General features: G+C 35.7%; 1 pseudogene; it reads right to left on the bottom strand.

Annotated features, from left to right (window-relative positions):
• Window positions 1–907: 907 nt before the first annotated feature.
• Window positions 908–8985, bottom strand: LOC143635168 (DEAD-box ATP-dependent RNA helicase 53, mitochondrial-like; annotated as a pseudogene).
• Between the last annotated feature and the right edge of the window lie 3253 nt (window positions 8986–12238).

Below are 12238 nucleotides of genomic sequence, written 5' to 3'. Positions count from 1 at the left end.
GGACACACTTGTTTACCGAACCATTGACACCAAGGCTTGCGAGCCTAAGAAAGTGCAATGCGCATAAATCTCAATCAACCGCGAGACCTGGTTGCCTTCCTGGAGTGTTCGGTAAGGGTGTGGAACTTATTAGGCCAAAGCATATCACACTAAACATACCCGAATCTACTACCCTCATTGTATCAACGTTGTCATGTGACGATCACATCCTTAAATTTATAACCGAATTCACGGTGATTTCGTGGCTAAACTCGGTTTTTCCGTATTGCGTTTTGTTGAACGGATGGATGAAGTATGTATAATGGGGTGGTTCCCGAACTACTTCAACCATCTACCTAAACACCCCCTCAAATTCGATTTTCGATTGATTTTGTTTATATGGTGTTCGATATTTTTCATTTGTTGGAAGGACCCATGGTGGTTCATGAAGCCCTAGCCGACAGATGAACCCATGTATTTTAATTCGAATTATGTTATGTTTTCTCAGAATGTTAAAGATGATAAAGTGTTATATAATCAAGTCTCGTAAGTAATGAAATTCTTAACCTCAAATACAATCCCAACCTCAAATTGCTAATATAATACACGAGTATCAACTTATCTTCAATGAACACATGGAATAAGTTAGAAGGAGAACTAACAATAGTTACCTATATAAATCCTGCCACCATTCGCAATCCCATAAAGACCAAACTATATCTTCATTGCAAAATTCTCACGATCATCCATATTGTAATACTTCGAGCCCATTTAAATCCATGGACTGAACATTACTAGACATCCCAAAGACTCGGTCCAAGAATATCCATAACCTTGGGAAAAAATTTATATATATAAATTATTTAACTACAAAATGAGTTTTCAAAAACTTAAAATCAAAAGTCAATACTCACCATAATACAGAAAAGTGCCTTCACATCCCTTTTATTGAACTGTCAAATTCCTATAATATCCATTTAACGAGCTTTTGTACACAAATTAGATCATAATGTCATTTATACTCATAGCCTGACCCTGAACATTGCTTTAGTTCCAGACATCCCAATGACTCGGTCCAAGAATATACATAACCTTGCAAAAAAATATACTATATATACAAATTAGTCAACTACATAATGAGTGTTCATAAAATCAAAAGTCAATATTCACCACCTTCGTGTCCCTTTTAGTGAACTCCCAGAATCCCATAACATACATTTAACAAAATCAAATCATAATGAAATTAATTAAAGTTCATATCTTTTCTTAATAAAAGAGTATGAATGATTGAGGCGGAAATTCCCGAGACAATAAAAAAATGATATAGACGTTGGGTTGGCAGACACGAATCATTTATTAAACAGGTCAATCTAAATACCGCCAGAAAAGTTAATATTTAGCTTTTAGAAATTAAGAGTTTAAAATTATGTTGAATATTTTGATTAAAAATCTAGATATACACTTTGTTATAAACCCTTAAACGGGTTTAAACTTTAACAGTCAAACTTATTAAATCGTGAATGTTCAGATAGACCTGTTTAACAAACAGGATGTGGCAACCAACCGAATACGTGTCTTATTTTCGTGTCTTGTTCAGATTGTGTCATAACTCAGGAATTGCGACCCCTAAAAGTATGCCACGTTTGTTCATTAATGTTTGTTCCTTTAGGTTCATTTTAGGTTTGTTTACATATTTCAATCAACTTATTTATCCATTTAATGTTATTTAGGCTTTAAATTAGCTATCTTTGTTTAGTTTTGAAATGTTGGATGTAATGATGATGGTAATTAAACTTTATGTTTGGGACATTCACGTATCTTTATTAGTATTCGTTTATGTTCACCTGTGTTTGTTTATGGTATTGGTTTATGTTTATATACTGTTCATTTAGAATATTAACGAACAAACATAAACACAACTATAAATTCTAAAAACAATTACCTCAGTAAACTTGCATCCTACTTCACACTTGTATCCTTTAACATCCCTCCATTGCTGAGACGAATACATTAAAATCGCCCTTCCTTTCTTGCCAGCACGACCCATACACTCCGATCGATGAACAAATATCTCAAACGAGTTAGGTATCTCATAATGTATCACCTAACCAACATCAAAATCATGGTTACAATAGGAAAATGAAAACTCAAATCAAACAAAACTAAAACAATCAAAAAGATTCACACCAGATCAATTTAGGAACGTTAAGACCACAAGCCGCCACATCAGTAGCTATCAATACATTAATTTGACCATTTCTAAATCCCAAAAGCGTTGTCTTCTATTGACGCTGTGAACTATCTCCATGCAAAGCTTCACATCCAAAAATTTTTTTGCAACGCATATGCTAAACAATCCGCACCGCGTTTTGTTTTGAGTAAAAATCATAGATTTTCCACCATCCCCATGCTCCTTAATAAACATAAATATTATTTCACACCTCCATTAAAAAAAATTCAAGCAGAAAATGTCGACCCATATAGTTATTAATGGTCCAAGAATTGATGCTTTATCACGTGTTTCAGACGCAATAGAATAAAGTGCAATTCCATTAGCCAACTTTTGGTCTGAATCACCAACATGAAATCAACACTTTGCATTAACCAAATGTATATAATAATATTAAGTAGTTAAATATTATTAAAAAACAGATTTATGCAAAACTGGCTTATCAGATCGATAGTTATAGGTGTCTTCGAAAACTAATCCAACTTGGCATGGTAGCTAAAAACATCATGGTTTGACGTTGTTTTGGCAAATACTGCAATATGGTTTCAACAACTTCAGCAAAACCGACATTGAGCATCTGATCTGCTTCATCACATAACTTCTGATTGATTCAAAGCACCTCGTTTAAGCAGGTCAATAACACGTCCCGGAGTACCACTTATAATATCAACATCGCGGTCAATAGCACTCATCTGGCGTTGAATTAGTGAACCACCATACACATACAGAGAATCCAAATTTGGTGTTGCCTCATAGAATTCCTTTTCCACTTCTCAAGCAAGCTCTCGAGTAGGAGCCATAACAATGGCTAACGGGTTTCTCCCGCTTCTGTTAATATTTGACCAAATATGTGAGTACTTTGATAACCGGTTTTAAAAAGATTCCAAATATTATGGGTGCCAATTGTGTCGGGATGATGAGATGGAGAGCTGAATTTTGGAACCCGGACACGGCCCGTATTTATACCAATGTCAAATATTTGAAGTTTTGAACCCTGAGTTGGAAATACATGAATTCAAGTCAACCCAAAAACGACCATTTAACGTGATTCTAAACTTTTCATCCAAACCCAAGATTAATTTTCTTGGTTTTTCATAAACAAAAACGAATTTGACTACAAGAATATTATCTCCATAAATCAAAAAACATAAGTTTCTTGCTTTAAAATAATTGATATTTTAACAAGGGTTTTACTTTCATTTTAACCAAAAAAATGTGCCCAAAAAGTTTGGAAAAAAAACTTCGATGACATATAAATTCAGGTCAACCTAAAAACAACCCGTTTAACTTGAATCTAAACTTTTCATCCAAACTAAGATTAAGTTACTTCGTTTTTCATATTAACAAAAACAAATTTAACTACAAGAATATTATCTCCACAATTCAAAATAACATAAGTTTCTCGCTTTAAATTAATTGATTTTTAACAAAACTTTCATTCTAACCAAAAAGTGTGTCTAAATAGTTTGGAAAAAAACTTTAAACCAAAAATTATTCGAGCCTAATAGAAAAACAGTTAAAAACAAACAGATAACACTTAAACAGCTCAAGTTGAGCACAACCCGTTATTTAAACGGGTTGTGCGTGTTGTATGAGGAACTACCGCCCCTACTAACCACAATAAAACAATATTTACCCATGCTTCTCATTGTATTGAATTATCTTATCCATAATAGGAATGCCAAAAGCAAGTGTCTTCCCAGTTCCTGTCCTCGCTCGTCCAATTATGTCCCACCCCTGCATTACTGGTTCCAGCACAACTCTCTGATAAAAAAAGAAACAAACTTGTAAATTATTCATGAAATCATTTACAAGCAATCTTAGTTCCACCATACAAAAGAGTAACTATAGTTGATTGATTTGAAAATTTGCATTACCTCATAACTCGCTGTTAATCAACGATTTGTTCCCAATGATGGAATGGTTTAATTCATCAGGTAATCGAACTTTCAAAAAGAGCCATAAAACCAACTAATTACAAATTATTGAAAAATTAATGATAAAATCTGGAGTTGCGAAATACAAACTCATCAGGACCAGCATCTAAAGCGACGGTGCCGGTGCAGGGTTTCAGATTCGAGTAGATAACGGATGATGGAAGAGGTTTGTGGAGATGGTGCGGGAGTGGTGGCCATCATGTGAGATGTCGAATGGTGGGGTTGGCAATTAGGTTTATATAACATGCAACGTGACCTAAGTTTTTCATTCAATTGATTACATGTATAACCGTTCAATTGAATTTATTATTGATTGCAATTTACCGGAGAGTGAGAAAATTAGCCATTAATATTACGGCGTCTCACGAGAGAGAAGAATGGAAGATGAAAAGTTGCCTATATCTATTATAATGTAATATAGATAATATAGATTACACTAGTTTTTATCCTCCGTGTTACGGGGATTGTTTAAATTTTTCGTTTTTTATATTTTCGTTTATAATATTATGAATGTATTTTTTTGTATTTTTGTTTATTTATTGTAAGAAATTAATAATATACTTGAATCTATTTTGATTAATTTATGTTGGGTTATATTCTTTTTTAATGAAACGTACTTAAGTTTTATATTTATTCGTTTATGTTCATTTGTTATAATTTGGATATTATTTTGTGAAACTTTATATTTAAGTTTAACTTAAAAGAAAAAACAACCGTGTAACTAAAACCGTATTGAGAGGGCTTTATTACGGGGTTTGTTTTACATTTCACGTTTCTAATATTTATATTATTACTTTTGTATTTTAATTTTATTTATTGTAAGGAAATTAATAATATACATATGGTTTGATAATTGTTTTGGTCAAAAACCGATTAAGGATAATGTAACCAAATTTGTAAAGTGAGGTTTAGTGCTTGAATGACAATAACAATTATGAAACAAATGTAAGCAATAACACAGTGATTTGTTGTGAGGAAAAACCATTGATCTTGGTCAGATCCCGGCACAAAAACCCCGGGTGATGACAAATCATCTATCACCTCTTTATTAATCAAAAATGGTGTTACAAGGTTAGAGATTATAATCAGCGAGTACAAGAATGCTAAGTGCATGTGAGTATTGCTATGATAATATCTGAGTATTGCTAATGAATGTGAAGTATGTCACCTAACTAATCATAAGCTAAGTTAAATAATAATAAAATAAAAGCTAACAACTAGTCCTATCTTTGCTCCACTCTCCCACTAGTCGCGTCCAAGTCTTTTGACCACGTGCTGAATGAGCTCCATAACGTAAAAATAGGTAGACTAGGTCCTCTAGCCGTTAAATCTGTTAATCATAAACCTACACACGAGAAACAATCATTAGTAACACAAATAACGAGGATCCTTGATCCCACGCAACCTGGAACATATCTCAAGAATAAATAATCCAAATGTTACACAAGTATCCTTTGCATAAAATGTCACACCCTCAAAATCCACTAACGGAGTTTTACCGTCAGAGGGTGTGAACTAACAGGATCGGAATCATTAGTTATAATCAAACCATAAAATAAAGTTTCAAAACCATGAAAACGTTTACGAGTAATTAAATGCGGAAGCACCAAAAGTTGCGTCACGCAGGACGACTTAAAACCAATGATAACTGTTAAAAATAAGTTTGCATAACAAAAGCGTTTTCAAGCAATGCATGTTCCTAAACCGCGCGCCCGCCTCGGCTACCTGAGAATAACATTCTAAAAGTGTCAACACAAGGTTGGTGAGTTCACAAGTTTATATAAAAATAAATGTTTAGCGTTTGCGTTCAGTTTTGCGTTAAGCGTTGTGCGTTACAGCGTTTTGCGTTACCAGATAGTGTTATGTCAATTATATATCTATAGGTAGCTAGCCTATAAAGCAAGTATTACTAAGTGTTCGACACCGAAGCTGACTGTTTATCAATTTGCCTTGCCACCAGGTCATCCAGACCATGGTATGTGTTTAGCCAAGATTACACCCGCTCGACCTCCAGTCGAGTTTAGCGTTGGGTGGGGTTTGTCAAACCCAGTAGTACTACTCAACAGTGACTCGCTATTATCCAAATATTAACCGGTTCGATGTTATGAAGGACTTTAGTTTACGCGTTTGCCACTTAGTCTTTACAAGTGATATATAATCTATATTAACAAAATCTAAAATGCGTTCGGAGTATGTTATCTCCCCCAAGAGACAAGCGTTTAAAGAGTTTAAAAGGGGAAAGTGAAACTCACTGTTTGCGAAGAAATTCCCAAATTAAATCACCAAGATGCGCGTCACAGAAAAACTCTCTCTAGCGTTCTAAAACAACAAAGAGATTTTTCTAAGTGTCGGAATATTATCGAGTCTCTAGACCCGGCACATAATACCTATGCACATAACATGTTTCGTGTTTCGTTTGTGAATCGTGTGTGACTTTAACAAGTGTATTTGTGATACGTTACATGTGTAAGCAATTATTTACGTGTCACATATTCATAAAGTACATCACTAGCAATTACTCCCCGTAAGGGCAATCTGGTCAACACATAACAATTAACTAGCAACTATTCCCCACGAGGGCAATTTGGTCAAATCATTACAATCAATTAGCTATTATTCCCCGCAAGGGCCTTTTGGTCAAAACACGACAATTAACTTGCAATCATTCCCCTCAAGGGCAATTTGGTCAAAACACGATAATTAACTTGCAATCATTCCCCTCAAGGGCAATTTGGTCAAAACACGATAATAAATTAGCAAGTATCATGTTTTATGCATTTTCACAAAACTCAGCAGCTAGTTTCACCGAGACAGAAATTCTACTTGAAAGATTGTACTATTCCACTGATCATAGCATCTCAATTAATTTACCAAAAATCATCACAGAAGCATATATGTCTTAGGTTTCTAGAACATATTTTATTATATTTTTATTCCTCATTGTTTTCTCACAATCATCAAATCATTACAGCAAACTCATAACAATCAAATTCATGCGCAACAGAATGTTATTTGCAATTCCCGTTAAAACGAAAAATCCAATAAATGCAAGACCACTTGGGTTAGGTTCCTAACTCAATAAGTCAACTTCCAGAAGTGGAACCAACCCAATTGGTCTCGTAGTTCATGAGATATAACATTTACAAAACAACCTAACAGCAGGTCTAACAGCTCAGCTTTGCACAACGTTTTTGTAAAATCATAAAAGTTAACCTTTACTTGTCCAAAAATTACAAATTTATACTCTATAGAAACTAGACTCAACCTAGTTTACTGTAGTGCCAATAATCTCAACCAATTTTCACATTTACACTTCGTTACAGTCACTTAAACATCAATAACACATTCTATCCAGAAACTGTTTGCATCCAAACTCAACATATTAACAATCTATGAACTATCATGCATTCATATAACACTCTAGACTCCATAAACACCATTCATGCACATCAATTACACATTACATACATGATTAGGGTTTTTGTTTGAACTCAAATCAAAGACACAACAATTAACGTGTAACAATATCAATACTAGTTATCAAATCATTACCCAATCAACAACAATCATATTAACTATACACACACACAAAATCGGCTCATTAGGGTTTTCAATTAACCCATTAAACATCAAAATCAAGTAATAAGGATGTATAGGATAATCGATTATACCTTCCTAGCACCTAATTCTTCAATCAAGGGCTTGATTTGATGGTTGTATGTGTGTGTATAGTCGACGGCAGCCAAGGAGGTGGGTTGGGGGAATGAAATAGGTTAGGGTTTGTTTATTATTATTATTTATAAACATAATAAGTTACACTCAAGTCCCTCCACTTTCAATTGTTGTTTTTTTCTAACTTAAATAACTAGTTTACATCTTGAGTTAACGTTTATAACCATGTTATCACATAACACATAAGTCTAACATATAATTATCACATAATTACTGTTTTGACGTTTTTCGTTTATTCATCAATCGTTTGCGTCAACTCGTTTGCGTTTCGGTGCAACTCCCGAAAGACTACACATGTAGTAAGTGTTAAGCGTCATTTAAACCCTAGTTTAAATGTAATGAAGTGTGCGTTATAGATTCAGTGATCTTAAGTTTGAATTGACGGAGTTGAGTTAACGGAGTTAACCTGAAATTGACGATTGTCACATAAAACCTGTGCCCTTACAACTGCCCCCAAAAATGGCGGTTACAAGTGGATGACAACTGGCATTTTGAAATTCGAAACTCCTGCAAAAACAGATGAAATGACAGAAATATGGTTCAAAATATAAATTAAAGAATAAGCTAGGGATTAAAGATAAACCCTAAGTCCTTCTTATCTTCTTCATTCCGGAATCCATTCATCTATTCTTCATCATAGATCAGGTAATCCTCTCTTCCTTTCACTCTTTATTCTGCATTCCTATTTATCCGATGTCGAGCGATAGCCGACTTTCAAACTCGGCCAGCCACATGGACGAGGATTTGCAGAGTCAAAACTTGTTACAAAACCCTTCATCGGAAAACTGTAAATTCACCGACCCCGAAATACATCGACTTGCATCCTCGTTTCCCCGTGGAACCATATTCAGGCCATACGATTCTTTCACATTAAGCGATTCATCGTCTAAAATCTGGGTCTGTTTTCCTGCCTGCCCCTTCTTGCTCGCCTATTAATATCCCTTCCCGGGTTTCACCCAGCGATTCTTTACCCTTACCGGCATCAGCTACATTCAGGCTATGCCAATGATTTGGCGAACCTTAATGACCCTCAAAGAAATCATCGCTGACCATGAACTAGACTTCAGACTTTCTGAGTTTTCTTACCTGTATTCTCTGTACACCCATGGTTCCAGTCGATTCTTATTTAAATCCAAACCTCACCAACCAATCCCGCTCTACAAAGTTACCCGGCTCGTATCGGATGAGCCAATTTTTCTTTGTTAGACGAGATTCGATTCCAAATGGGAATAAACTTCCAACTAGGTGGATTAGGCGGGGTAGGATTATTATAATTTCGTTAGCTTCTTGATAACGGTTGAAACTTTAACACTAATTTTCTTCACTTTTTTGTAGTTGATAACTTCACACAGTTGGCTGAACTTCCAGGAACCAAAAAGAGAGTGGCTTCTTTCCTTGCGCTGAACTCCACTAGGCATACTTTTAAAATTAGGATTCTTGATTCTGATTCAGAAACCGATCAGTCAAATCTCTCACTTCACAGTAACATGTCAAGTAAGTAATATTATAAAGATAAATATATTAATTCTGTAATAACAAATGAAAACTTATCTGTTTTGTTGTTTTTAAAGACATGTCCAAGTCTGCTAATAAGCCTACAACCCAGTTCTTACTTGATGATATTGGCCATTTGATTTCTCCAAAGCCAGTCAAGAAAGAACCTTCTAAGTCTACTCCGGCTCCTAGCCCTCATACCGTAACTACCAAGCTAAGGCTTAGTCTGTGAAAAGGTGGAAGTTACCCAAGACCCAAGCAGAGGTCCATGAAGTCGATAAGCAGCTCCACGAGGCGGTTTCTCAAGCGGTTACTCAGGTAAGGATACTTTATTCTACTTGTTAATCTTGTTAGATAGTTGTTGTTGATCCTAGGCTTGTGGTTTGTAAGGTGTCCAAGGTTTCTGTTCTTATGACGGATCAATCATCAAAGATCTTGAGGAAACTTTGTCAGGGATGAGGACTCTTGCTGCTGCTAAGGATAAGTTGATTGCCAAGCTTACTAAGGAGAAGAAACAAGCAGACTCTCAACTTCTTGTTATGGAAATGAAAATGAAGGATAGGATAAAAGCGGCTACTGATGAAGCAAAGATGTATGCTGCCAAGTTGATCCTACAAGCAAGAATCCAATTCGTGGCTGAAGCTAATGATCCCTCTTTTGACAGAGCCAACTGGGACGTGAAGGAATGGAAGAAGTCTTTGGTAAGGCTGGGCGTGGTAGAGGAAGAAGAGGATGCTGTCGAGGAGAATAAGGCTGCAGATGAAGGTGAAGCTGAGACTAGTGGTACAAAGGATGCAGGAAAGGATGCAGCGGTGGAAGAGGAAGCTGCTAAAGTGGGCAATGAAGGATATAAGAGACAAGGCCTGAGCCCACTTTTTATTTGTTTATGATTTTATGGATATTTTCAAGTTGTGTACTTAAGACAATAGTAATTAGGGTAAAGGATCTATGATCCTTAATACAATTGTGAGGGGTAGCAAAGGTGGAGGGATCCTTTTTTTTGGGGATGAAGCCTTTGATGCCCCCTTCCTTTATTTTTCCTACACTTTATGAACAATTAGTAACACATGCTTAACCAGGGTGGATGGTCCATCTTTCGAACGGTGAAGTCCGGGTTAAGGATTTTGATAAGTCCAAGTGACTTATTAATAATAATAACTTAAAACTTTTGACTACTTGCGTGTTGTTTATTATTCTGAAAACATATCTGTTATAGTCTTAGTTTTATTGAAAGTTTTGAAAAAAGTTTCAAGGGTAAATTATTATTGTTAAAACATATTAAGAATCTTGGATCCTTACATCCATAAAGTTATAAAGATTAAAACCGAATAAATATAAATTGATAAGTAGAGATCATACCATAAGGTCTGATTAGACCTAAATTACCACAAGTGTTGATATTTCCATGATCATTGTAGTTAGACTTAGGATACCTGATGCATATTACTTATCATATTAACTGGGATTAAACCTGACAAACTTGGGACAAGCCCAAAGAATAAACTGGGGACAAGCCCGTGTAACTGGGGACAAGCCCAAAAACTGGGTAGAAGCCCAAAAACTGGGGACAAGCCCAAACTAGGGACTGACCCAAAGATACACATGTTAACTGGGGACTTGCCCAAACAGGGATTTAGCCCAAACGTGAGTGACGTGAAAACGCCAAAACCTTAGGTATGGTACGTCTACCATAATTCGTAGGATCCTAGATATAGCTGAAAGCAATGAAATTGTCAGTCACTAAGCGTGTACTAGTCCCACTTCCCCGAACTATACTTTGTATAACGTGCGCTACAGGCGAGAGTGTAGAAACTCTAATTCGAGAGAAAGGTGAAAACCTTTAAACCTTGGAAGATGTGATCATCGGGGATCACACCTTAATCGTGGGCTAGGCCAATGAAATAGCAATGTACCTTGAGCATGAGGGAGAGGTGGCCAACCTCTTAGTCATTGAATCTCTTATTGAAATCTGCATTGTTACTTAAAGCATTTGGAAAAAGATAATTGTTAAGAATATATTATCATTTAGTTAGTAATGTAAATCTGAAATGAATAAATGATAGGATAAAATTTTACCAACTTGAGAATCCTTGATCCTATAGGGATTCGTGCTCCTGACTAGACAAAGTACTTCTTAAGATGGATGGTATTCCATGCTCTTGGTAGTCGGTCACCTTCCATGGTAAGTAAATGATATGTCCCCTATCCTGCTTCTGGTTCAATCAAGTAGGGGCCTTCCCACTTAGGTGCTAGCTTTCCATCTACGAGATTAGTTATATTTTGGAAAGCTTTCCTCAATACTAGAACTCCTTCTTGGAATCTCCTTTCCTCAACTACCCTTTGTTGATATGCTGTCATTTTGATTTGGCTAGGTCTCTGAGTTCATCAACAGTATCTAAATCTTGGATAATAATTTCATCATTGGCCTGAGGATCACGGATGCTTGTTCTAGCAGTAGGAACCACCATTTCTATAGGGATTACAGCTTATGATCCAAACACCAATGAGAAGGGTGTTTGACCTGTTGCATTCTTTGGTGTTGTTCTATCAGCCCAAAGAACATAAGGAAACTCCTCAGCCCACTTGCCCTTCTTGGATCTTAGTTTCTTCTTCAAGTTGTTGATGATAATCTTGTTGCTTGATTCTGCTTGACTATTGGCTTGAGGGTGAACTGGTGTAGAAGTGATCATCTTGATGCCCCAACTGTTACAAAAGTTAGTGGTTCTTTTCCCGATAAACTGGGAACCATTCTCACAAATAACTTCTGAAGGAATACCAAATCTAGTAATAATGTTTCTTTTAATGAAGGATATCACTTCTTTTTTGCGGACTTGTACAAAAACTTCTGTTTCTATCCATTTTGAGA

This window comes from Bidens hawaiensis, unplaced genomic scaffold, assembly GCF_021521415.1.
Source record: "Bidens hawaiensis isolate Kalapana, Puna unplaced genomic scaffold, B.hawaiensis_p1.1 tig00000536_1, whole genome shotgun sequence".
NCBI classification, from domain to species: Eukaryota; Viridiplantae; Streptophyta; class Magnoliopsida; order Asterales; family Asteraceae; genus Bidens; species Bidens hawaiensis.
The sequence above is the reverse complement of the archived record's forward strand: the minus strand, read 5'-3'. Positions and strand labels throughout refer to the sequence as shown.